General features: G+C 46.5%; 1 protein-coding gene across 2 annotated transcripts in view; it reads left to right on the top strand.

Moving 5' to 3' along the window:
• Window positions 1-26,599, top strand: part of LOC126547166 (neural cell adhesion molecule 2-like) — a 458,110-nt gene that overhangs the window by 289,919 nt on the left and 141,592 nt on the right. The window lies entirely within an intron of this gene.

The raw sequence follows: 26,599 nt of genomic DNA, 5'->3' as shown, positions 1-26,599 counted from the left end.
ATCAATATCCCCGCCATATTTACACGATTCCATTAGGTAGCCAGCAGCATTAGATTATCTGGAAACTACCTGGCAGATGACAGACGAAATAATAATAAAAAAAAGAACGGCCCTGTGAGCACGGCGACATGTGCATTAATCCTGCTTTCACAGAAGGCATGCAGCACATTTTGGGGAAACTTTCCACTAGCGCTCGATCACCATCACGTGGCTGTGGTGAACCATGTGACGGTATCTCCCATGTAGTGTTTACTTGTCAACATTATCCCCAGCCGAGGATAGAACGGTTCGCCATTGCTCAAGCTTCGAGCAGAAGAGCATCATTCGCTCTCTTCAGGGACTATTCTCCTACTATACTCCACATGTTACATGGAGGGCACTATAAGCTCTGTGTCGCGGCGGCAATGCTATTAACGGCTCAGCTAGAAATACTAACGCGCGCAAACATGCATATATGGCTACACTCGCTAGAAGGGTTTGCAGTTAGAAAGATTGCAAGGACATAAAAGGAATGACGAAAGAGAATGGTCAATGCACGTTTGCGTCGTTAGATAACTAATATTAAACAGTGGTGGAAAATAATCCTGCGGCCTGTGTAAGCTGATGCAGAGCATCACAAGCAGTGCGCACGAAAGTGCAGTTAGGAAGTGCGTAATTAAGTTAAATAATATTCTTATATTTAATCCTAGCGTTCGTCGTGTGCAAGTATATTACAAACTTCAATGTAATCGCATCGTATAAGACAAGCTTAGTTTTGTCTTTCTACAAGGCTTCTTTTTCTTCGTTTTGGTTGGGAAAGATCATAAGTTTAGCCGGCTGTCACAAAAGCTGATCGAAGATGAACAACATAAGGGGCAAAAATGAGGTAACAAATACCGAAACACTATAGAACCAGATAGATGTACCAATAAAAACAGAAAGGTTAAGAAAAAGCTTAGAAAAGTACGAGAACAAAATACGCATTACCAAGTCATTGTATAAAAGAAAAAGAAGCACATAAATTACGCTTCACAAACTATTGTTCGTGAAATAGAGCATGAGAAAATCTTGCAAAACATTTAGAGCCAATGAGCGTTTCTTCGAGCCCGTCTGGTGTGAACTCATGTTCTTCACAGAGAAAGAAAGTTTCTCCAAAGCCCCCCTCCCGTTCAGACAGCTACGAAAAATATCTCGCCGCTGAACGTGCTGTGGGCACTCAACAAGACGGTGCTCAATACTCAACAGAAGTTTCACAATGTCGCAGTGCGTGCACTTGGTGTTGTCCTATTCCTTACACGGTGCATGAAGTAGGCCACCTCGAGGCGTAAGCGGTGTAAGGGCATGTGTAGTGTGCGATCGACTTTAGAGTTTACTGAGAAGCGAAACTGAGGGTCTATGCTACATAAAAATGACAGCTTCCACATCAGCAAACCATGTTGGCCAGCATAGCATGCATCGCCGGCCACAAGGGTGACCCCTAATAGCATCTGACGGCGAGAAGGCAACAAATGTGTGTTTAAAGTATTTATCTTAGCCTGCGTTTTAGCTGCAACTTCATTGGATTGTATGCCAATATGGCTTGGAATGCAACGAAATGAAATCTGTCTACCGGAAAATACGGCGAGACATGTTCTAGAAATTTTATAAGGCGCTGAAGGAGGGTCACACAATAGTGCGTCAATCAGAGTCAGAGTCAGAGAAGATGACCCGTTAGTACGGACTTACGCCAACAAATTTCACAGCTCCAAGAATATCTTATAGTTCTGACACTACAGATGACGCCTTGAGAAACAACTGATGCACGAGGCTCGTCACCGGAAATATAAATCTTAAAATTGCTCGCTCAGTGCGACTAAATTTTTGAATCTGGTGATTCTGTCGGAACAGCAACACGACACCAGAGTGATGCACCTCGTCTCGCAATGCGCGCAAGTTCGAAAACAGCGCGGGACAGATAACAGCTCCGTTGTCATTCACGCCTGGCGAAAAGAAAATGTTTGGACCTAACAAATTTCAGCAAGATCTCGGAACAGGAGCATTGTGGAAGGATCAAACAAAATAGATCTGACTTAGGATACGACTCTTTCATTTCATTTCATTTCATTTAGTTACTCTCAAGGCCGTACAGACATTACAGAGAGGAGTGGCAATAGAAAAAGAAAAAAATGGATAATGAGGCAGCACATGGTCACAGATAGCCGACTTGAACACATCATGATCTGTGATAGTGACGATGGATGCGGGAAGGCGATTCCAGTCTTGGCTTGTTTTCGGGATGAAGGCTTCGAGGTATACATTGCTTTTACACTGAGGCACCCCAACTTTCATTCGATGATCAATACGGAATGACAAATAGCTCGGTGGCGAAATAAGTGTCATTTTTAGGTCATTATTAGTGTAGTTTATTTTATGAAACAGGCATAAGCGGGAAATTCGACGTCTAGTAGAACAGAGAGGTAGGTCAAGCTTTTGCTTCATGCGAGAAACGCTGGCTAAGCGATAGTAGTTAGAGAGGATAAACCTAACTGAGCGGTTCTGAACCGATTCTATGGACTGTGTTAACGAGCTAGTGTACGGGTCCCATATCGATGAAGCGTACTCGAATTTAGAACGCACGAGTGTTTTATATAGTAGTAGTTTCAACGGAACGGGAGCGAGGCGGGAATTCCGCCGTAGAAAACCAAGGGAACTGTTAGCTTTGTTAATAACATGGTGGATATGCTTCTGCCATGACAGATTATTAGTGATATGGACGCCTAGATACTTGTAGCTGTCGAAGAACTGAAGAGGGCAACCGTTAAGATCATAGCCCTGAGAAATGAACTGGTTAATCTTTCGAAACACCCTCATTGCTTTACATTTATTAACGTTTAGTTTATAAGCCATGTATCACACCAAGACGAAATTTTATTTAGGTCATTATATATTATTACTATCATGTAATATGAAACGCTAATGCGCACCGCAAACAGAACAGCGAAAAAAGCGCTTTTTTTCCCGGCTGTCGTATCGAATGCACAGCAGATCCGTGAAGAACAAAAGAAAAAAAAAAACATCCATGCAAGCTGCATTTGCATAGCTATTAATGTAGCATGACCTTTCAATTAAAATTAGTCAATGTTTAAATTCACAGTGTACTGCAACGCGACATGTAGTCGAGGCCAGCGGCAAAGATATCTATCGGTTTGGTGAAGACGACGACGAACCCTTGAGCGAACCACGCTCTATCTTGCTCAGCCCTGCGCCCTTATTGTATATAAATCTTCGCTAATCTTTCAGGCATGTTGGCGGCACCTAGGCGTGTTTGCAGTCGACTCTGCATAGCCCTTCCTTCTGATTTGCCAAAACAGTCCTACAACATACCTGCACAAGGAAAGGAAGGTCATCAGAAAGTGCTCGTATGTGTACCTTAGTTTCGTTGTCCTCGAATACATTAGCGTTGTTTGGCAAATTATGAACGTTGAACAACTAGCGCAACGTTTCCCTATACTGTAGTATATTTCTTCTTTCTGAACTCATGATGCGCATACTAAGTAATGAAAATGCTGTTCTTTCAATTGCATGCTTCTTATTAATATTTTTGTTCTATATTGCTTTCTGGTTTGAACCTATTGTCAAGCTTCTGCGCTTTCAGAATAATGCTAAAGAACGATGGTTTGTTGGAATGCCGAAAGATATGTTTTATGTAACATGTATTCTCAGGCTTAAGTAGTTTGTATTGGGATCGGTATCAAACTTGCTTACACTAATAACGTCATCCACAAAACAGCAGTCTGGCTTGTCAACGTGGCAATCATGTAATGATGCGGAGGACTTGGGTTCTTTAGGCCTGCAGCCAATACTCATCGTAACAAATAGCCTACAAAGGTTATGTTACGTGTGAGTAGCAGCGGGTGCCTACAGCTCCCAGACATTCCGGGCCCGTTGGAAGACATTGGTTGCACGTCACACGCAATGAAGGCGTTGCTTCTGTAGGAGAACAGAAGTCATTGACTCTTGAAATACTTTTGAGTGCGTGCGGGTACCTGCCCACCATGTGCAGCATGCCGCAGTGCTGTACCGTGCAGGTTAACATCTCAAGTTTCCGTCACATCCGTATCCAGCTCTCAATCAAACGTGTGCTTATCCGTGCAGCTATCCTAACATTCCGCTGGAAGGTTCTGCATTGTTTTCAATAAATACGTTTAATCAGTGAGGCAGTGGTCAGCTGTACGATTTAAGTGTGATCAGTGTAATGACCTCTTTTTTCTGTTTATTGCTGAGGGGAAAAAGGTTAATTAGAGCAACAATTAAGCAAATAAAACGTAAAATGACGATACTTGCTACATCACCAAATCGCAGCGTTTCTCCTGAGTACAAGATAATTCCAAATAATAAGGAAGTAGAGAAAGTGCTAGATGTTTGTCCACGTTGCGAATGCACCGGCCTCAGTGATACTCTAAACCACGAAAGCGTATAGGCCCAGGTGCATGTCTTTTCATTCGGCGCCGATGTACCCCGTTAAGTAAACCGTGCCTTTCGCGATACAGTATAGCACAGATGGAAGATGGAGCCAGAGGAAACAGGGCGGCAACAGGAGGGCCGCCTCCGGGATGCTGCAATGGGAGAAGGGGTGCGTGTTATCGTCGCGCGAATAGCGCCGTCGTCGGGAGCAGCGCAACCTGACGAAAGGACGCGGGAAAATCAATCCGAGTCAAAGGAAACGCCTTTCCATGCTTTCGCGTGCCGGGCCACCATCTTCGTGGAAAACGGCACGTTGGCGACCCGCCCATCGGACCGGCAAGACACGCTCTTCTGGCGCCACTCGCGCTGCGCGCCGAAGCCGGCGCCATTGGCCGCGCCGTTCGGCGGGTTGATCCACGCGAACCTGAGTGTCACGGCGGCCGAAGAAAAGAAAACTAAAAGCGGGAGGAGGTTGGTGGGCGAAGCGAGGAGGGGGCGTTCTGTCTATAGCGCTGTTCCACTCGCTGCACAATTTGTCACGTCGCAGGCCCCTCTTCTGTTTCTGCGAGCTTCTTCACTGGCTCTGCTATCCTCTCTGTTTTGTCCTTTCGGCGACGCAGGCGTGTGTACGGAGGCTTGGTAAAGCTTTGGACGAGCGTGCGTGTGCACATCGTGCTTCTTGATCTTGTAGTCGATTGTCCATTTACGGGCTTCCCCTTCCCACGCTAGTCAATGTATTTCTCTGACCCTTGCGCCATTTAGACGCCAGCGAGGATGTATTCTCGCAGGGCCTACATGCAACGGCGGAGCGCGGTGAATTACGAGCGCCGCATCAAGAGCCATGGCAGAGTGAGATATGACTTCCTGGCGTGAGAAGTGATGCGAAAGAGAACCGAAAATACGAATGGCTACGGTGTGACATTTGCCCACTAGTTCTTTAACCGGTGAATATTATTTGAGTCCTATGAGGAAAGTGGCACACCAAGACGTCCATGTTCATGTTCGCCAGCGTTGTGCCTGCATATTTTCGTTCGTAACCCGCTCTTGTGCGTTCCCATCCGGGGTCAGTGCCTGGCAGCGCTTCAAGTCACGCTAAAAAGGAATGGTACGATGGATTTGTAGATTATACTTTCGGAGTGTCATAAACGTCAGTCTTAACGTGAGCGGAGCCTTGGTATGCAGAAGGCACTCAAAAGCGAAAGACGGGTGTGAAGACGGGTCTGAAGCTGCTATACGTTTATTGATTATGGACCTCCACTGACCCTTGGCTCCTGCTCCGACAGATTCATTGCAAGAGCTCATTGTATAAATGAATTATTGTATATAGTTCTCGCGCTGCCTTTTTGAGACGTCACGAGATTTGGAAAGCATCTGCTCGGGACTCATTAACAGTCTATCGATAAACAAGCATTAGACTGTACTTTCTGGCGAACATTCTTATAGATACTATTCTTTTTTGAGCACGTTTTCCGAATAGAAACGTCTCAAATATATGAACATACCTTTACAATTAATTAGGGACCCCATATTACCTGCCAACACTGCAGTTCGGGTAAAAAAAGAAGGGGGCGGGGAGGGGAAATGAAAGTAGAAGAGGTAACTTCTTTTTCTGTCGTTTGCTCTTCTAACAAATAACTAACCTTTTCTGACAAAGAAACGCAAATCGAGTTTTGCAAAATACTAATATTGCCAATGAGAGGTGTATCGTTCCTTTCGTCCCGCCTGCTTCCCGTCAGTGCCTATTAGAAGGGGCCTTTCCGAAACTCATCAATCGGTAATGCAGCATCATTTTCCCCCCATTCTTCCTCACTTGATTATTTGCGTTCGATCGGTCAAATTTTGCGATAACCCATTTTCTTACAAAGCGATGAGAAGTAGCAGGTGCCACGTAAAAGCGTGTACCTCTCCTATTACATTACGTAAAAAAGGATTCTATTTGAACATGCATACAATGCAAAAATGGGTCATTTCGATCAGTAGCGCTTTTATACAGATATGCAAACCTATATGCGAAAATATTATGTACATGCACAATATCATACAGTAGGCCGCTCAAATAAGCTCAGATGGCGCTTCAATTGTGAACTCAGTTGGGCTCAATACGCGCTTTGAAATGTGCTATGCTTGATATTACATATTACATAAAGCTTTGCTGTGTACACACAATCATCTTTAAAAACGATTTTGTGTACATGCAACGCTCCTGCTTTCCTCGATACCCATTTTAGCGCTCATGCAGCCTTACTTGTTTATGAAAGCAACAATACGCTGTAATGATACGATAATGTGGGCAATTGCTATAACAAGCAAAAATTAGCAATTACCAAAAGAGCCATGTGTTATTGAAACAATTTTTCGCATGTTAGTATTGTTCAAAGAGTGTATGATTGAAATTGAAATTGAAATTCTTATGTGCCATGCTGTACACTTACAGATGGGGGACTGTAGAAAAAAAGCTGTCCTTCAACGGCTTGACGTGTCTACAATCCCTCTTTAAGTAGGGAGACAGCATCAAACATGCTTACATACATATTACATATGTATGTAATATGTATATATTACATATACAAACAATATATATATTACACACATATACGTACATACTATATTGCAACATACTTATGCTTCACCGACATGTTTCACACTGACACTTTCGTCACAGCGTCAATGAAACAAACGCAAAAACAGGTACATATTATGCTGTTGGGAAAGCGCAAGTTCTCGTGAAGCCTCTCCCATGATGTCATGGTGGTACTGGTGTGATAATATGTTACGCAGCAATAATAGCTACTAATGTCAGGTGTTATTTGCATGCGCACCTTGTTTCCGTTATATACGTGAGCTCATGGGCAGAAACGCGTGCACATCATACATGCATAGAGGGACTGTACTTTCGGTGGCAGCGATCTTGTTTGCAAAAGTGGCCTGCTCCTGTGTGTGACGAGGCTTTAAGGCCACTATTGCATATTTGTGAAAAAATGCAGTCAAGTTGCACAGCCGCCGTACCTGCTGGAAATGTTGATTGGGCTAAACATGCGTGCGTCCCGCAGGGGCACGTTTATTCTGCCCAAACACTATTGCGAATGTAAAAATCACGGTGATAACAATTAAACAGTTAAAAAGTGAAAGTACTGAATTGGAAGAGAGAGATACTCCTATAAACAACAACAAAAAATATGCAATGTGTTGAAGTAAGAAGGTTAAGTACATACGTCTGCTCATTTCTCTATATTGATATACCGGAAGAGTAATATAAACACGCTTTTGTTTTAATTAATTGCTGCCTTCGCAGTGAGACGTTTTCGTGCTTACGAGAGCCTGGAAGCACTCAGAAGCTGCGTGGCTGGGTCATTTTTTTTTTATTTTTTACGTGTTACGTGTGAACACAAACAATGAAGCAGATAGTGTAAACCTAAATTGCCGTATGGCACGCACAGCTTGCGTGTCATGACCTTCGGCCTTCCTCGTATAGAGTGCAGCGAGACCGAAAGAAGCAGCCGAAGCAAGTGGGCAGGAACTCTATGACGCTTCTTTTATTTGCTTTTTTTGTTTTTTTATTGCCTTGCCTTTCGATTTGCAAATATTTCTCTTCCTCTGCATGTGACTGCCATCTTGCTCTTGCGACAACAAGAGAAATACGAGGACCGCTAGGCGGAATGCAAGACCACTTAGACCGCCAGTCATTGTAGCCTGATTGTGGTTAGAATCTTTGAAGAGAAGCTAATGCGCTGGAAAACTGGACTGCGATAGTGTTACGATAGCATTCCAATACGTTCCTTTCTTGCGCTTCGTTAGCAGTTGAGGAGGCCTGCGTCACCACCAGCATGGCCCTGTCTTTGTGCGGTGGATAAGAAGGGAACAGAATTGAGCGAAAGGTATACTTACATACTATCTGCCCCAATCAGTGTTTCGTCGTTGGGTACACCACTTCCTCTACAGCCTGATAAACGGTTTTCTCTACTGATGTGTGCTCCTCCCCTTTTCGCTTGTGAAGGCGCTATATGAATATACTTTTTTCGCGTGCATGCATTCTCGGGCTACATTTCGTCAGCGAGTATAATGCAGCGCTTTGATGTGGCTTCGCTCGGCCATTAGAACTGCGATTTCTCCGTGTGGTTGCAGCAGTGCAGTCAAAGTATTCGAGACTCCGTGCACGGAACATTCCTAGAATACACACAGCGTCTTTTGTTTTGTTATTTGCAATATTTCGGGTTAACAGATGCAGACGGACTGTTTCCTGCATAAAAAAAAATTTGAAAAAATAAGCAGTCTTCAGCCTGTCTTCAATAGATGCCAGCACACTCTGGCGAACCAATCTCGTGAGCACTTATAGCGTATGTTTCAATGACGGCCTGCACGACTCTCAAACAAATACAAATCCGAATTCCTTGTCCTTTGGCAGCATTTGTATCACTAAGTATCGGGGAAAGGGTTGCACCATTTTGCACCCTTCCGCAAATCCTCACAGCTGCTACGTTATGTCTGATTCAGTTCAATGAAGAAGTGGACTCGGAAATTCTCCATAGTTATCGCCACAGCCATGACAAGCCATGTGACATATTTTTTCAATGGCTTCCGGGACAGCGCGGTATCAGTGGGAATGACGACGCCCACGAAGCCGCGCCCGATTTGTACATGAACCCGCCGTGATTGCTTAGTGATTATGGTGTTGGGCTGCTAAGCACGAAGTCACGGGATCGAATCGCGGCCACAGTGGCCGCATTTCGACAGGGGCGAAATGCGAAAACAGCCGTGTACTTAGATTTACGTGCAAGTTAAAGAACCCCAGGTGGTCGAAATTTCCGGAGTCTTCCACTACGACGTGCCTCATAATCATCAAATGGTTGTGGCACTTGAAACCCTTTAATTTAATTTTCAAGTATGGCATAAAATACAATATAATTTTCAATAGAATAAGGGCGACACTTGACTTCAGTCAACCAAGAGAACAGGCTGGCTTCAGGAAGGGATATTCTACAGTGAATCACGTATATGTCATCAATCAGGTAACTCAAGTTGAACCGGTAACGGATGATTGGTCTTGTACACCGCATCCCGCACAGTTGCAGTTCAAGGGGAGTTGTTGCTCTCCTATAGAAAAGCTTGAAAGACAACGGTAAAGCTCACACAGGACCACTGCCTGAATGTTTAAATATCCGGCTAGTAGTGTACTAAGACTGCCGTGGTGTTGAATGACAGTGGAGTAAAATGAAGCAAACAGAATAAATTAATTACTCAAGGGCAGTGCATTACAGCGATGAGTGGTAGTTACAAAACCACATAAGTATATAAAAACAGTAAAGTGTACATAATACACCTTACCGACAACCAAAACAAGCTCACATAAACTAACAAGAAACAGCAGTCTTGACGTCATTAACATCGGTTATGGAAGCGATGGAGGCTGGAAGGCGGTGCCAATCAATGGTAGTTTTTGGAAGGAAGCAATTAAATTTCATGTTGATTCGACTGTTGCGCACCGGGTTTCGGACTTTTCCTTTTTTGCTTCTTTTCTTTGCACGAAGTCCGAAATTGTTTTCTATTTTGCACATGCCGTACTGCCTCGTATTTTCCTTTCAACTTTTTTGCCCCATGGAAAATAACCTCCCCGTGGCTCGCGCGTTGCTAGTGTTTCGACACTTGCTATTGCGACGTCAGTGTAACGTGGGGCTTCTTCTTTGCTACAGGACTCTTGCTGAAAACATCGAGAAAAATTAGTTAAACAAATTACGGTGGTTTTTCACGCCAAAACCACGATCTCATTACGAAGCACACACAACTGGGGGACTCCCGAAATTTGGACCACCTGGTGTTCTTTAACGTGCACCTAAACCTAAGTACACGGGTGTTTTCGCATTTCGCCCCCATCAAAAATGCGGCCGCGATTCGATGCCGCGACCTCGTGCTTAGCAGCGCAACACCATAGCCACTAAGCAACCGCTGCGGGTCGGCAAAAAAAAAAAAGGATGCCGGAGCACTTAAAGCTCTACATGAGTTCCCACCGCACCTGTGAGTATAGTTTGGTGTACTAAGGGAAGATCACTAGAAAGAAGGATGAACAAATAAACGCAGAGAACTTGCATTTGCGCAACGCTGTAACCTCTCTTCAATAAACGTTAGGGGGCGAAGAAAAACAAAAACGTAATAGTTGTAGGCGAGACGTCCCCCGCAAGAACAAGCGAGACGGAGCGAAAGACCGATGGAGTGAGGGAAGGTATGCAAGGAGAATAATTCAGCACTTGCGCACGTTTAGGAAAAATCGAAAGGCCCACAAGCGAAGCATGCAGTGGTGTAAACAAGCGCAGGGCAATGATCAGAAATAATGGGTTAGTCGTCAGGGCGTCCCCCCTCCCTTACGAGTTCACTTTCCGCCCCGTAGAGGCAGGGATGCTGCTCCTGCCGGGTGGACCTCACGCACGCGACCATTGTTTGAGCGCGTGGCAGGCGTCAGGTCTTTGCTTAAGGCTGGCTGCTGCATGCACTTACACTTTCCGTGCAGCTTCATGCACGCCAAGCGTATCACGCCATTACTTAGAAACCTGCGTACACGCGACAATTCGTGCTCCTGCTTCTTCCTCTGCATATAGGCTCTGACAGCAGTAGGCAGACAGAACAAAAATATTAAATAAAAAATAAACAGTACAAAGAAATTAGGTGGGCCGGCGCGGAATTACTCGACAACCACAAAGCAAATTTTGAGGTGCTATCCATCTGGTCGGTTCTGTTACATAGCACAATTATGTTATGTTACATAGCACAATTGCCGAGATCAATTGCCTGTATAGTGTGCTCAAATACCCTCTTTTGGCATTATTTAAGCCACGGCAAAAAAAGAAAGAACGAGACCATTCGATTACCTTCGTGTTATAACGTATGGCGACTGAAATATTTACGATTGATACACGTGGTAATTTGGTGCATTTTCTATGTGTTGCAGGTGCCGTGCCACCAACTCTTGATCCGATAAACTGTATCTTTGCAGAATTTCAACTCAAAGTAATCCAACCGATAACAAATTGAAGGCTAAGCACGAGGTCGCGGGATTAATTCCCGGCTGTGGTGGCCGCATTTCGACAGGGGCCAAATGCGAAAACACCTGTTTACTTAGATTTAGACGCACGGTAAGGAACCCCAGGTGGTTCAAATTTCTAGAGTCCCCCAATGTGGCGTACCACATAATCAGATCGTGGTTTTGGCAACCAAAACCCCATAATTCATCAAATGGAAGGAGCATAATGCATGGACTATCGGGCTTTTTTTTTTCATAGGCGTATGTCAGAAAGAGATCTGGACAACACGTCTTTTTTTTAGTTTTGTAGCATTTTGTTTCTTGATTCAGACGGTAAAAACACATTCTATTATACCCGAGAAATTATTCTTGCATGACAGCGACTAACGGGGTCAGACATCGTGTAAAGGATGGTATCCGTATAGAGCAAACTTCAAGCAAAGATGTAAAAATCATGTGTTCGGAAGCCTACACAGCACATTTCTTCTTTCTAGGGCACATTGTTGCATTGTAGGTATAGAATTAGGTTAGTTGACAAGAGAAGGGAGACAGAGAGCGGCTCTTTAATGAAAACTGAAAAAAAGGTTTGCATGTGGGAATGCCTGGTGTGTTTCTCCAGATGAACGCGCCGATAACTGAAAAGAGAGAGACAAGCTTTAATGAAATGCTGGACATGTTAGCCTGGCTGTTCGCCTGACATGCTATTTCAGGGGCTGGGGGATGATTATGCTATATGCAGTGATAAACACTTGACCGCACGCACGCACACACAGACACCGATATATATATATATATATATATATATATATATATATATATATATATATATATATATATATTTATATATATATATAATTATTATTATTATTATTGTTATTATTATTATTATTACAATATTATCGGTAGATACCCGAGAGATGAGCCGCCGCGAGATCGACGACGAAGTGGGTCTGTGTAAATAGCTTGTAAATAGCCTCTTCGGTCTGTGTCTTTCTACACGTAACATTCTGGTGGAGGTGAGCGATCCCCGTCTTCGCCACGGAACTCCGGAGTGGTCGGTACATCGAGCTTATCACCATGCCTCCCGGTGACGAGACTACCTCTGCAACGGCTTCGGCTTGTCCGACTGCTCCCGTCGTCATGGTTGCCCAACATCGCGACCCTGGTGTGTTCTCTGGCCTGGAGGAACAGGACGTTGACGAATGGATCAAGCTATATGAACATTCCAGCGCTAATAACAGGTGTGACCCAACCATTATGCTCGCCAATGTCCTCTTTTATCTCGACGGCACCCCACGCGTGTGGCACCAGACGCATGACGACAAGATAACCAGTTGGGACAATTTCAAAGAAAAGCTCAGGGAACTGTTCGGCGACCCCATTGGCCGCAAGGTTGCCGCGAGAAAGGCTCTTGCGTCTCGTGTTCAGACATCTACAGAGCCGTACGTTTCATACATCCTCGACGTCTTGGCTCTATGCCGAAAAGCTGACGACGCTATGTCTGAAGCTGATAAAGTACCACATGTCCTAAAAGGCATCGCCGACGACGCTTTCAATTTGCTTGTTTTCGGCAGCGTTTCGACAATCGACGCCATCATTAAAGAATGCCATCGCCTTGAACAGGCTAAGCCGCCGTATCACACACTACATCACGCGGCTACCCAACACTGCTGCTACGTCGACATGTGAGGGTCAACCACGTCAGGCTACCACCTGTGACGACGTCACCCGTATTGTTCGCCGTGAACTCGAGGCCGCCTGTTTGCCAGCTTTCACCGCGACGCCTCCCGATCCGCCAGCAACCACGATTGCCATGATTGAGGCCGTAGTAAGACAGGAATTTGAGAACATGGGTCTGAACTCCGTGTGTACAACGTCTCAACCCAACGTTCCCCAGTTCTCTACCGGCCCTCCTCGTCCCCGGCAGTCCTTGTCTGCCATATCTCGCCGCAACCCGTCCGAATGGCGTACCCCTGATGACAGGCCGATCTGCTTCGACTGCTGTCGCATCGGCCAAGTCGCTCGTCACTGCCGCAACCGATGGCCACCACCTCCTCGGACAGACGCCGCCATTTATTCCCGCACTTTTGGAACTTCTGTTCCTTATGCCACCCGCCATGAACCCACTACCGCTGATGCCCCTGCTCCGAACCTTCGCTACAGCCGCTCGCCCTCACCTCGACGCCAGCAGTCTCGTTCGCCCCAACCCCGCCGCTTCTCTTCGCCGCCCATCGCCTCCCGGACCCAGCCAGAAAACTAGGCACTGCAGCTTCTAGAGGTGAAGCTGCGTTGTCGACCCTGCCCTCAAATCCTCTGCTCACGTTACCAACGAACCATAACCTTCTTGACGTTGACGTTGACGGCTATCCTGTCACTGTACTCATCGATACAGGCGCACATCTTTCTATTATGAGTGCTGCCTTCCGACGACGACTGAACAAGCGCCTCACCCCAGCGTCGGCACGCGTCGTCCGCGTTGTGGATGGCAGTACTGTGCCTATCATCCGCATGTGTACGGCACGAGTCAGCATTGCCGGCCGCCACACCTCTGTCCTCTTCACCGTGATTGCTCATTGCCCCCACGACCTAATTCTCGGCCTCGACTTTCTCTCCGCGCATTCTGCCCTTATTGACTGCTCTGCCAGTAACCTTCGCCTTGAGTTGCCGATTCTCGCAGAACCTTCTGACGCACCCCAGTGCTGCTTACGCCCCACCGGATTTCTTCGCCTGTCGCCAAAATCAACAGCCTTTATTGAACTGTCGTCTTCCCCACCAGTTCCTGATGGCGAGTACCTCGTCACTCCTCTGCCCGACATTCCACTACATTATGACGTTACCGTGCCTCACACTATACTTAGTATTACTGCGAACCGCACTCGCATACCTATCTTTAACTTTGGATTCGCAAAGCAAATTCTACCGCAATTCTGCCAACGTTGATTGTCTCGGCCACCATCATGTGGCAGCGTTATCAACCGATGGTTCTTGCCAGCTTCGCAGGCCCCTCGCGCCAGCCTCGGGCACCGATCCCAACATAAAGAAAATGGTTGCGACGGACCTGTCCTCTGCGCAGGCTGAAGACCTTGGCCAAGTATTATCGTCCTACCGAGATATTTTCGACTTCGATGATCGCCCTTTAGGCCGGACGTTCGTGGTCAAGCATCGGATTCTTACTGGCGATGCTACGCCTATTCACCGACGACCGTATCGAGTTTCTGCGTCGGAACGCCGAGTAATTCAAAGTGAAGTGAACAAAATGCTAGAGAAAAACATCATTGAGCCTTCTTCAAGTCCCTGGGCGTCGCCTGTGATGTTGGTTAAGAAGAAGGACGGCACATGGCGCTTCTGTGTAGACTACCGTCATCTGAACAACATTACTAAAAAGGATGTCTACCCGCTCTCACGTATAGACGATGCGCTTGACTGACTGGACGGTTGCAGCTATTTCTCGTCTATTGATCTGCGTTCTGGATATTGGCAGATTGCTGTTGACGATATGGACAGAGAAAAACCGCGTTCATCACACCTGATAGCCTATATCAATTTAAAGTAATGCAATTTGGATTATGCAACGCCCCTGCCACCTTTGAGCGTATGATGGACTCCTTGCTCCAAGGTTTCAAATGGTCCACATGCCTCTGCTGCCTCGACGACGTCATCGTCTTCTCGCCAACGTTCGACACTCACCTAGAGCGTCTAACAACTATACTTGATGTATTTCGCAAGGCGAAGCTGCAACGTAACTCATTCAAATGTCGTTTTGGCCACCGTAAACTTACTTTTCTGGGCCATCTCGTTGACGCTTCCGAAGTACAGCCTGATCCCGACAGAACTCGCGCTGTCCGAGATTTTCCGGTTCCGAAGACAGCCGCAGACGTCCGAAGTTTTGTAGGACTATGCTCGTACTTTCGTTGTTTTGTTCCAGATTTTGCGACAATTGCTAGGCCCCTAACTAATCTTTTGAACAAAGGCGTACAATTCTCGTGGGGTACTGCAGAAGCCGCCGCCTTCTCTCGTCTCGTCACTCTTCTACCCTCGTCACCCATTCTCGCACACTTCGACCCTGATGCCTCTACGGAATTACGTACAGATGCCAGCGGTCATGGCGTAGGTGCCGTCTTAGCCCAGCGTCAGCGGGGCCAGGATCGCGTTATTGCTTATGCGAGCCGCCTCATAGCACCATCGGAGCGCAACTATTCCATTACGGAACGAGAGTGCCTTGCTGTTGTCTGGGCGGTTGCGAAGTTCCGTCCTTACCTTTACGGTCGCCCTTTTTCCGTAGTCACTGACCATCACGCTCTCTGCTGGCTCCCATCGCTAAAAGATCCTACAGGCCGGCTTGGTCAATGGGCTTTGAGGCTACAAGAATTTTCATATTCCGTGGTCTACAAGTCTGGCCGCCTGCACCAAGACGCTGACAGCTTCTCGCGTTACCTTGTTGACGATCCTGACTCCTGCGATATTACCAGTGCTGCTTGCGTATTCTCTGTATCACAGCTGCTTCATTTCGCCGACGAGCAACGTCGTGACGCCTACATCAGAGCACTCATCGACCGTTTTGAACACTCTCCGGCCGATGCCACTCTACGCCTCTTCGTCCTCCATGACGGTACTCTGTACCGTCGTAACCTTCATCCGGACGACTCTGAGTTCCTACTTGTCATACCTAAACACCTCCGCTCAACCGTTCTAGAAGAGCTTCACGACGCACCAACGGCCGGACACCTCGGCGTATCTCGAACCTATGACCGCGTACGTCGCCGTTTTTTTCTGGCCGGGCCTTGCCCGTTCCATACGACGTTACGTCGCCGCTTGTGAACTTTGCCAACGACGCAAGAAGCCCTGCAAGCTCCCCTCTGGTTACCTGCAGCCGCTCGACATCCCTGCCGAGCCCTTCCATCGTGTTGGCTTAGACCTTCTCGGCCCATTTCGGGAATCTAGATCAGGAAACAAGTGGGTTGCAGTCGCGGCTGACTACGCAACCCGCTACGCCGTAACCTGCGCTCTTCCGACCAGCTGCGCAACTGACGTTGCGGACTTCCTTCTACATGATACCATTTTTATGCATGGTGCTCCGCGTCAATTGCTAACAGACCGTGGCCGTACGTTTTTGGCGAAAGTCATTGACGACATCATGCGGGCATGCTCCATTCAGCATAAATTTACTACCTCCTACCACCCTCAAACGAACGGCCTCACTGAGCGTTTGAACCGCACCCTTACAGACATGCTATCCAAATACGTTTCAGACGACCACCGTGACTGGGACCTGGTTCTACCCTACATTACCTTTGCATACAACTCTTCCCGTCTCGAAACTGCCGGCTTTCCCCCGTTTTACCTCTTGTATGGCCGCGAATTGACGCTGCTACTAGACACCGTGCTTCCGTCCACCACAGCTTCAACTAGCGCGCTTATTCCCGTGATGCAATCGCCCGTGCTGACCATGCTCGTCAATTTGCGCGCGTTCGTCTACAAGTCTCTCAAGACAAACAGAAGCGACGCTACGACCTCCGTCACCGTGATGTCCATTTCGCGCCTGGCACCCTCGTGTTGCTTTGGTCACCATCGCGTAAAGTTGGCCTTTGTGAGAAACTGCTTTCCTGTTATATCGGCCCATATCGCGTGCTTCGCCAAGTGACCGATGTCACCTATGAAATTGTTCTCGCCACGCCCACTACGTCCTTCGGTGTGACAACCAGTGACATTGTCCACGTCACCCGACTCAAGCCCTACAACTCTCCACGTGCCTTGGATGTTTAACAGCACCGTGACGGCGTTTTGCCGCCGGGGGGTAGTATTACGATATTATCGGTAGATACCCGAGAGACGTGCCGCCGCGAGAACGACGACGAAGTGGGTCTGTGCCCTTGGCGCTAGAAAATGTCGGCCTGGTGCTCTGGCTCCATTCCAGTGTAAATAGCTTGTAAATAGCCTCTTCCGTCTGTGTCTTTCTACACGTAACAATATATATATAGATATTTACAAAGTATCGTTAAGGCTCTTGGCCCGCAAGCGCAAGAACATCAGCAGTGCTTTCGTGGCGCGTAACGCACTAGGTGGTGCTTTGCCATGGGCCGAGAATGGGCTGTAGTGCTAAGCTCGAATCCTGTTGAAGGTGCACTGGCGCCTTGAAAAACTCTCTCTCTCTCTCTCTGATGCGTAGCGGCAGCAATCGCACAGAACATGTTGCAGGTCTTCAGGAACGTTACATTCAGGGCACATTGGCGAGTCCGGGAGTGGAATCTAACACATGGAGTAGTTTGTGTAGGCCACGTCGATTCTTATGCGTTCAAGGCAGGCTTGGTCCTGTCTATTGAGGCCTCGCGACATGTAAATGTCGCACCATGGATCTACTTTGTATACGGGTCCGTACTGGTAGCTGGTATCTGTCTAGAGGAATCGCTGGAGACGCCAAGCGTGTGCAGATACCAGAGTCGCCGCGTATTTTCTCGGGAAAGGTATCTGGAACATTTATCTCAAAGTGTCGTGCCCCGCTTTGGCAGCACGGTTTGCCTGGATGTTGCCTTATATTCTGCAGTGGGCTGGTAACCACTGCAGCACAACCCTGTGATGCAGTTCGCAGACTTTATTGCATAGGCGTCTGATGTGCATTACGAGTGGTTCATGCATGCGTGGCGACTTCATTGACTACAGGGCCGCTCTTGAGTTGGTGAAGATGGCCCAAGACTCGACTGTCTGATCTATGACGTAAATCAAAGCGACCCGCAGTGCAGCTAGTTCAGTGGCTGTAGTTGAAGTGCGGTGACTGAGAGTGGCAGAGATGGTAACACTCGGAGACGGAATCGACACACCAATGGCAGGTGATGTAGCCGTGACAATGTCATCAGTGTAAATATGACGGTGAGCCCTGTAGCTGGCATTAACATTGCCCTAGGGCAACATACAAGGGGAGGTAAAAACTTTGGCAACTTGGCTACACCCAAATGTCTGACAGTGATATCTCTCTACCTTATGTTTAAATCATCTCTGCAGCCAAGCCTTGTCTGAATATCAAGACTTCCAGTTCGTTACTTGGTCTGCATCAGTCAGTCAAACATGGCGTCCTCCCACGATTTCAAGCTCGAATACCGGAATGTTATAAAATTTTTGTGCAAAGAAGGAAGTTGCGCCAAAGAAATCCACAGTAGGATGGTGAATGTGTATGGAAGTGAATGTCCTTCATATACTACAGTGATTCGGTGGTTCAATGAGTTTAAACGGGGCCGTGTGCACGTGGAAGACGACCCAAGGTCAGGGCGGCAGGCCACTTCAACCGATTTGGACCATTCAGCCTCAGCAGAGAGCCTTATCATGAATAATCGCGGAATCAAGGTGTCTCAAGTTACCGGAGAATTAAACATTTCTTATGGCAGTGCTTTCGCCAACATCCACGGTGTTTTAAGTACGTTGAATATTTCGGCACGAGGGGTGCCACGGAACCTCTTAGCGCAAGATCGACGCCAGCGCGTGCATTCATCAAGGGAACTTGTGCATCTATATTCAAGCAACCCAGAAGATTTTCTCTCCCGCTTTGTGGCTGGGATAAGACTTGGCCGTATCAGTGGGACCCAGAAACAAAACAGCAGTCTATGCAGTGGAGGCATTCGAGGTCTCCTCTGTCGAAAACATTCAAGACCCAAAGCTCAGGGAAGTAAGTGATGGCGACACTCCTGCTCATTGAGTATTTTGAAAACAGTCGGACAGTTACAGGCGAATACTACGGCAACGTACTTCGAAAACTGCGTAAAGCCATCGTGGAAAAACGCCGAAGATTAGTGACAAGAGGCGTCTTCCTCCTGCACGACAACGCCCCGGTTCACAGGTCTCGTGTTGCCCAGGCTGCCGTTGGAGAGTGTGGCTTCGAACAGCAGGATTACCCACCCTACAGTCCCGACCTGGCCCTGAGTGACTTTTATTTATTTTCGAATTAGAAGAAACACCTCAAAGGAACGAGGTTTCATGACTTGAACTTGCTTCAAACTGCCGCAGAGGAGTGGCTTGGCAACCAGGAAGAAAGTTGTTTTTTGCAAGGTATCAAAAGCATTCCAGGAAAATAGGAGAAGTGCATTAGTGTGAGGGGAGATTATGTTGAAAATTTTTTTCCAAGGTCTGGCAGTTTTTCATACATGCGAGCTGCAAAACTTTTGGTCACCCATTGTATGTCAGCGCTGGACCAGGATTACTGAAGTGAAGTGATACCCACAGAAAATACAGCATACACATAACACACACAAAGACAAAACATGCACTATTAAAGTGTCTCGTCGAGAGCTGTGCCTCGAAGAAAAGCTAAATGCGCCTACGTAGCGCGGGGCGGGCGCACAGGCGGCACTGGTCCATGGTCCCAGTATGCATGTCGTAGCTCAAAGTTTCAACTCCGAGATACATTTAGTGCCATCGTTGTAGGATGATCCTTTGCAGTGCAAAGAGGCTGCGCTATCTGATTAAGGGCGCCATGTTCTCCCGTACATTTCACGCATGGTGCAGTGCTGATTCTATCCGTCTGTACGCCCGAGGCTATGAAAGCGCTTTGAACTCTTATGCGACACACGGGTCTCAACGAGATGCTTTATGTTTGTAGGTTGCATATGGTGCGTATTGTGCGTGTGATGTGTATGGCGTATGTCTTACGTGACTCATTACTTTTCTAATCGCACTCCTCCGTAGTAACAGGCTAGGCATGTCACCAGGAAAATGTCTCCAGTTTTCGTTAAAAGGTTGCTCTCTCTCTTTCTCGCTCTCTCTCTCTCTCTCTCTCTCTCTCACTAAAAGTTCAGTTTTGTACAAGCGGGATTCCCTGTTGCTAAGCTTCAAACGAAAACGGTACACACAGATGCAATCTCGTCTGTCAACGACATACGGCATGCGGAAGTCTCCCATTGGGTCTTAAGTTCGAATAGGTGTGTACTGCTGCTCCTGATCACTCCAGATATCGCGCTGTGAGCGCTGAGGTTTAGTAAGCGAGTCGGCTGTGGCTTACGCTACCTAACGTAGAGGACAGCAAAGCCAGAGAAACGCCGTTCAACACTACTTTGGAGTTCAGCCTCGTAGTCCTTGCGTGGGCTACACAAACACAAAAGAAGCACGAGCTATAAACATTTGATTATATAATAACATTCATGCACAAAGACAGAGATCACAGTCGTTATAGAGCCTAAAAATGGCATATAACGACATGCGCGCTGCCTTTACAGGATACTGCGAGGCGCGCAGTGCTGATGCGCCTCTATACCACGGACGACGGTGGCCCGGAACTGACTGGTGTGGCCGGTTACCATGAAGCACACATAGATGAAACCTAGTTGAGCAAACACCAGACGAGTGTTGCCATGCAGCAAATGACGGAGGTGCGTGAATGTGCGAAAAGAAGATATGATGCCTCAACAAGACATAATTTCGTTGTCAGATTCGTTTTCTTCACACTGTAAAACAGCTTAGATGAATTGAACATACAGGCAGTTGATCCGATGTCTCAGTGATCGTGAGTGCGGAATAAAACATAGAACACATCCCGCGAAGCGTGAACGAAAGCTTTGATGTAAAGCTTGAATTGGATTATAGCGTGTACTGTAATCGAATCTACAACGTAAGCTGACAAGCAGTGCAAGGAATACCGCAAAAGTTAACAATTTGTAATCGCTGTAAATGACGCATAAATATGTGCAAACAAGCTTTATTGTTCCACATAAGAAATATTCAGCTTTTTCTTCAATTTATTGATTTTGTTCGCCGCTCAAGCACGGTACGCGACCACAGTATGTTAGAATTAGCGGTACTACAGAGAGGAGGCGCGTGCGCAGTGGGCCGGGCGCATCACGCAGCTCAGTAACGTGCCACGTATCGTGCAAAGCTAAAAAGATGCATAGTGCAACTGCTGCCGACGAGTTCGCGACAAGTGGTTGCAGGAATTTCTCTCGGATACAAAGTGATTTGCACTAGTGCGTGTGGTAGGACAACCAATTCAGCATAAAGAAAAACTGCTTCAGCGAATGTATGCTTGTACCATACACATTCTCCTTCACCTTCATATTATTATTATTATTATTATTATTATTATTATTATTATTATTATTATTATTATTATTATTATTATTATTATTGAAAAGTCATGGGGATAGGAAAAGCGTAGGTTGTCGGGGATGATAAAATAATTACAAATGAGAGGAAGGGGAACGGGAACAGAAAAGAAAACGCTCACTTAATAGATGACAGCTGCTGGAGAAGTGCTAAATAAGCTAGTGCACCACAAGAGAGAGAGAGAGCGAGAGAGAGAGAGAAGGAAGACAGGGATGTTAACCAGTCAAGGGCCCGGTTGGCTGCCCTGCGCGGGGGGAAGGGAGAAGAGGAATAGAAATAAGGGAGAGAACGATAGAGGTGAGGATAGAGAGACGTGCACGAACAACACTACAGAGTCAAAGGCGCTCGCACAAGCCAGACGTTCTCAGAAAGCATAAAAGTGCCTTTAGTGCCTTCTGAGCTGATGATTGGTGGGGACGGTGTTCTCGTATTGTCTGTTCATCCAGAAGTCGATCATCTAGTTTCTTGAATGCATTAATCATAGATTGTCTTTGCGCTTCAAACTGAGCACAGTGGCAAAATAGGAGGTTAATGCTCTCTTCGCAGCCACAGAGATCGCATGCAGCACTATCAGCCAGTATTGCCTACAACAGCCAGTAGTCTGCACTTAAAAAAGACCCAGAAAACATCGCGCTGCAATACAAAAGATGCACAAGTCGGCAAATTACAACAGCAAAAGTACTAAGCACCGAGGCATGCTACGTGAGTCACGTAGCACGTGATTTCTTGTCAACTTGGAAAAGAAAATAACGATGAGATTAAGGAGTGTAATTTTTCCAGGGTCGTTTTCTTTCGATCCACTTTCTAATACTATACTATTCGTCTATTCATTCGACCATTCGAGTTACCAATTCAGGAGAAAGAGCCGACTGCGTGAGAGCCAATATGTGTAATGGCTAAAAGAATGGAAATCGAAAGTGAAAGAGAATGCCAGGATAAGAAAGGCGGGGAGGTTAATTATACGTGCATCCCGTTTACTGCCCTACACTGGGGATAAGAGACAGGTGGAAAACAAAGACGTAATCGAAAAGAATTACTAAAATACACAGTACCAAAGCTCAAAAGGCAATTGTGCGCTTAGTCACTTAGCGGGAGGATCATGACGGTCAAGAAAAAAAAAAGGGGGGGGTGGTCTCTAAAGTATATAGCCCAGTCCAATCTAGGAACGCGACGAAAGAAAGTGTGTGATGTTGTGCATAGGCTTGGCATTCTGTAGGTGCATGTGTTTTTTCTTTTTCAGACACTCAAAAAACAAAAAAAACACGGAAAGCGCAGAAAGCTATTCGAATAATGTAGCTACAAATAATTTATGTGCCCAGTAGGGCATCACTTGCAATAAAAAGAAAAGCAGTCACTTCACTAATCAAACTAATTGCATTAATTAACTCAGTTACAATCTTTACGGCACACTTTTATATTGGAAAGTTGGAGGAAATGGCCATGAAGGCCTAGTTCCGGGCTTAAACATTTGAAAATGGGCATGTTGCAAAAACGACTGTGTACCGTGCGTTGGGTGCACGTCAAAGAACCCCAGATGGTCAAAATTAATCCGGAGTTCCCCACTATGGCGTGACTCATAATAACAGCGTAGTTATGGCTCGTAAAATTTCAAAATTTAATTTATTGATTAAAATGGGCCTGCAAATCGAAATATTTGAGCTCACATTATTCGTTCAGTTTACCTGATTGCCTCCTGTGACGCACCAGGGCGGTGTTGCAATAAATCCGCCGTCGCACTTCCCTCTATCAGTGGTCTTATTCCGTTTGGTGCTGTGCGCAACTCCCGATTGGATGCATGTATTCACTTGAGCAGCAGGGGCGAGACGGACTGCTTTTGCGTCGTGTAGTGAAGCTTGATTTTACGCCGCCCTGCTACGTCAAAAGGTGGGTTGCGCCGCGCCCCGCGCCACGCAATTCGGCATGCGTAATAAGGTAAATTCCCAAGGTACGGGGAACTTACCTGATTACCGTTTTGCCAGGGTCCCATCATTAAGTGAACAACAATTATCGGAACGAATCGAAGCAGGACAATTAGCTCCGCCAATTCGCCCGATGGCAGTATGCGATCGGATATACTGCGCAACAAGTTATTCGTGGGATCTGGGCCAGAATGCACAATGCTTTTCGTTCGCAAGAGCCGTTCGTGTTCGGCCGACCACCTCCACTAATAATGTGCCCAATATGACGGTTGACTGCCGCCTACTCTTGCAAGTAGCCGTGGCGTAAGACGTTATTTGTGAATACGGGCCCCGATCTCGCAGGCAGTGGATCTTGTACCCTGCCCTGTGCGCGCAGTAATCATAATTTATTCGGCTCCTGAATTTACCAAGCGTTTATGAGAAGAGTGACACGGTATCATTTGCAATGTCGCTGCAGAGGAGAGGGATATCTGAAAGCCAAAGCAGACAAAATCGAAATCAGGTTGATCGAATTAGGTTGGCCAAATCAACCATTAAGACCAATATATCAAAAGGAAAATAACAACGCTCGACTCAATGCTGTGTCAACAATGCAAATTCAATGCATTCACAATAACGATTAAACACACATCAGATTAGTTATTAAGGAAAAAATACAAGAGGATATGTACTTCCGGGAAACCTGTTATATTGGAACGCTATTAAATGGCCGCAGAAACGCGCTAAACAAGAGTTGCTGTTACTGAATTAACAAGATACTGAACACTACTGATTTAAACAATGCTGAATGCTTTACCTGGTTGAAAAAAAGATAGAATTGACTAGGCTACTGACGCGCCAATAGTTAAAAAAAAATACTCTTGTGAATGAGACGTCACTGCAATAAATTTGGCTTCGACTTATGTTTTAATACTGTGTAAGCCGACTTGATTACCGAGATGATGATTTCCTAACGGAACTTTCTACAGCGAAGCTGTTAGCCTCTAGGTGGTCGGCATTTTTCGCGTACGCGTCTGTTCGCAGAAATGGGGCCGATCCGGGGGTCAACGCAGGCCAGCAGCAGCGGCTCCTACCCCCGTCAGGCAGGGGCTTCAAGCACTCAACAAAGTGAGGCGAATAGCGCATACATCCTTTGGAATCACGCATACAACATACAGAACAGCATACGTCTCATTAAAGAACAAGTACAAAACAAGCATCTGAACCACATAATTGATTATAAGGCGCTCTTGATAACAATGCAAAGCACGTAGCGGATCCCGCATACGTTTCCCCGGCAAAGATTACTGTTGCGCAAGCTGCCACGGCGATAGCAGATTCAGATGTGGGGACTGACGTCCCTAGCCTTTCGCATATAAAATAAGCAGCCTAGCAACTGATTTCAATGTTGTTGCAGCACCACTATGGGCGGCGGCGTGCTGTCAAAATTACCTCTACTGCATTCCCTGCTCTGAGTGTTGGCCTGCTCCCCTCTAGCTATCCCAAGCGTTTTTTTATTCTGGTCGCTGGTCGTTATGGCTGCTATACTAAAAATAAATTTGAATTTGAATATAAATCTAAACATATTCGCTAATTTCAACCAGCTTTGTCAAGTGCCGTTGGTGCCTCCATTGACGGTGTGTGACTGCTAAGCGACGCTGTGCGAATTATTTGTACCAAAGGCTTGAAGTCTACACGAACTTCACCGAAGCTCCACGGCTTACACTAGAACAATGTACAAATGTCCCACAGAGATCGGGTATTAGTGGATGAGTAAGGAAGTATTATCCAAATAAAAAAAGAAACCGAGGTAAAGACACCGCTTAGAAGTATAATAAGAACAAAGTCTGACACGAATACTAGCAGAAGAAAAAAATGAAAGAAGGCGGTCAGGTGTGGCGCAGCGGCAGAGAAGGACCGCTCAGGAGCATTGCAGAGAGCTGGAAACGGGACGAAATAAACGGCCTCGTGAGTTACCCGAAGACCGACAAAAAAGCAACATCAGGTTGGCCAAACTAGACGTGGAAACCGATTTATCAAAAAACCCAAAAGATGCATGGGAAGAACGAACAAAGAAAAAATAGTTTCCGAAACAACTTCGCTGAAAAACGGGAAAAGCGAAGCAGGGCCCTGTCGTCGGGATTTCGAAGGGATTGGAGCAGTGATTTCGGCCCGTTTTTCTCTGTCACGTTGCCTCGTTTCTTCTTCGTACTTTTTTTTTACGAGTCCTAAACTTTGCACCACCGGGAGCCCCGTTGAGACGGCAGCCGGGCGTAGCGCGAAAAATCGGCAACAACAAGCAGGCGCGCTGTGGTCGAATTTGTGCGAAACCGTTTCGAGCCTTCAACTTCGGGGAGAATCAGTTCAGCTTCTTTATTTTTCGTTCCATTTCCTTCTGAGCATGTTGGTCTCCCGGACTCTCTTGTTCTTGCCAGCAGTGTGTCGAGCTTTGCTGTCACTTCTGTGTTCGGATAGCCGCGCCCGGCAGGCCAGCCCCTTTTCTTGCGGAGTAACGAGACAGATGCTGAACGAGTCAGCTCTTTTACTGCATGCGTGTGACCGTTCAGACTTGAACCAACGCCTTATAATAGCGACCGGAGCATGTCACGTCGTTTATGCTTTACGCCCGTATCACGAAGCTCGAACCTTCTCCGCCACAGAAACGCGTCTGTAGCCAAAGCTTGCGCGTATGAAATTGGAAGTTCTCAATTTCGTTGCTATTTAAATGCACCTGCAGGCTACTGGTCTGCGCGCACGTTTTTTTTTTTTTTTTTTTTTTGCATACGTGCATGTTGGCCTTTTGCCTTCTGTATTACATGCGTGCCTTCTTCGCACAGTGTTAACGCAAAAACGCCACCGGCGTAAGCAGATACCTCAGGTAACGTTGCTCTAATTCCATTCACCAATGAAGACTCCTTCAAGAAAAGCGCATTCCGCTGGGTGATATCAGCCTGCGCCGCATACGGATGCATAAAGCTTGGCATCTTGTTGCATGTAAAAAAAATTATATTCGCTAGTGTGTCTTGCACACAACGGTTCCTTTTTTACATGACAATAGCATATAGTTTTCTGTTGTACTTCTACAGCTTGTATATAGGGAGTAATTGACTAATTAACTTATTGCATTTGATTTTAAGGTCTATAGACAGGCAGCTTCTTTTATCATATATGTCGTGTTACAATGCCTGTG

This window comes from Dermacentor andersoni, chromosome 1 (assembly GCF_023375885.2).
Source record: "Dermacentor andersoni chromosome 1, qqDerAnde1_hic_scaffold, whole genome shotgun sequence".
In the NCBI taxonomy this organism is placed as follows: Eukaryota; Metazoa; Arthropoda; class Arachnida; order Ixodida; family Ixodidae; genus Dermacentor; species Dermacentor andersoni.
Note: the sequence above shows the minus strand (reverse complement) of the source record. Positions and strands in the feature narration are given on the sequence as shown.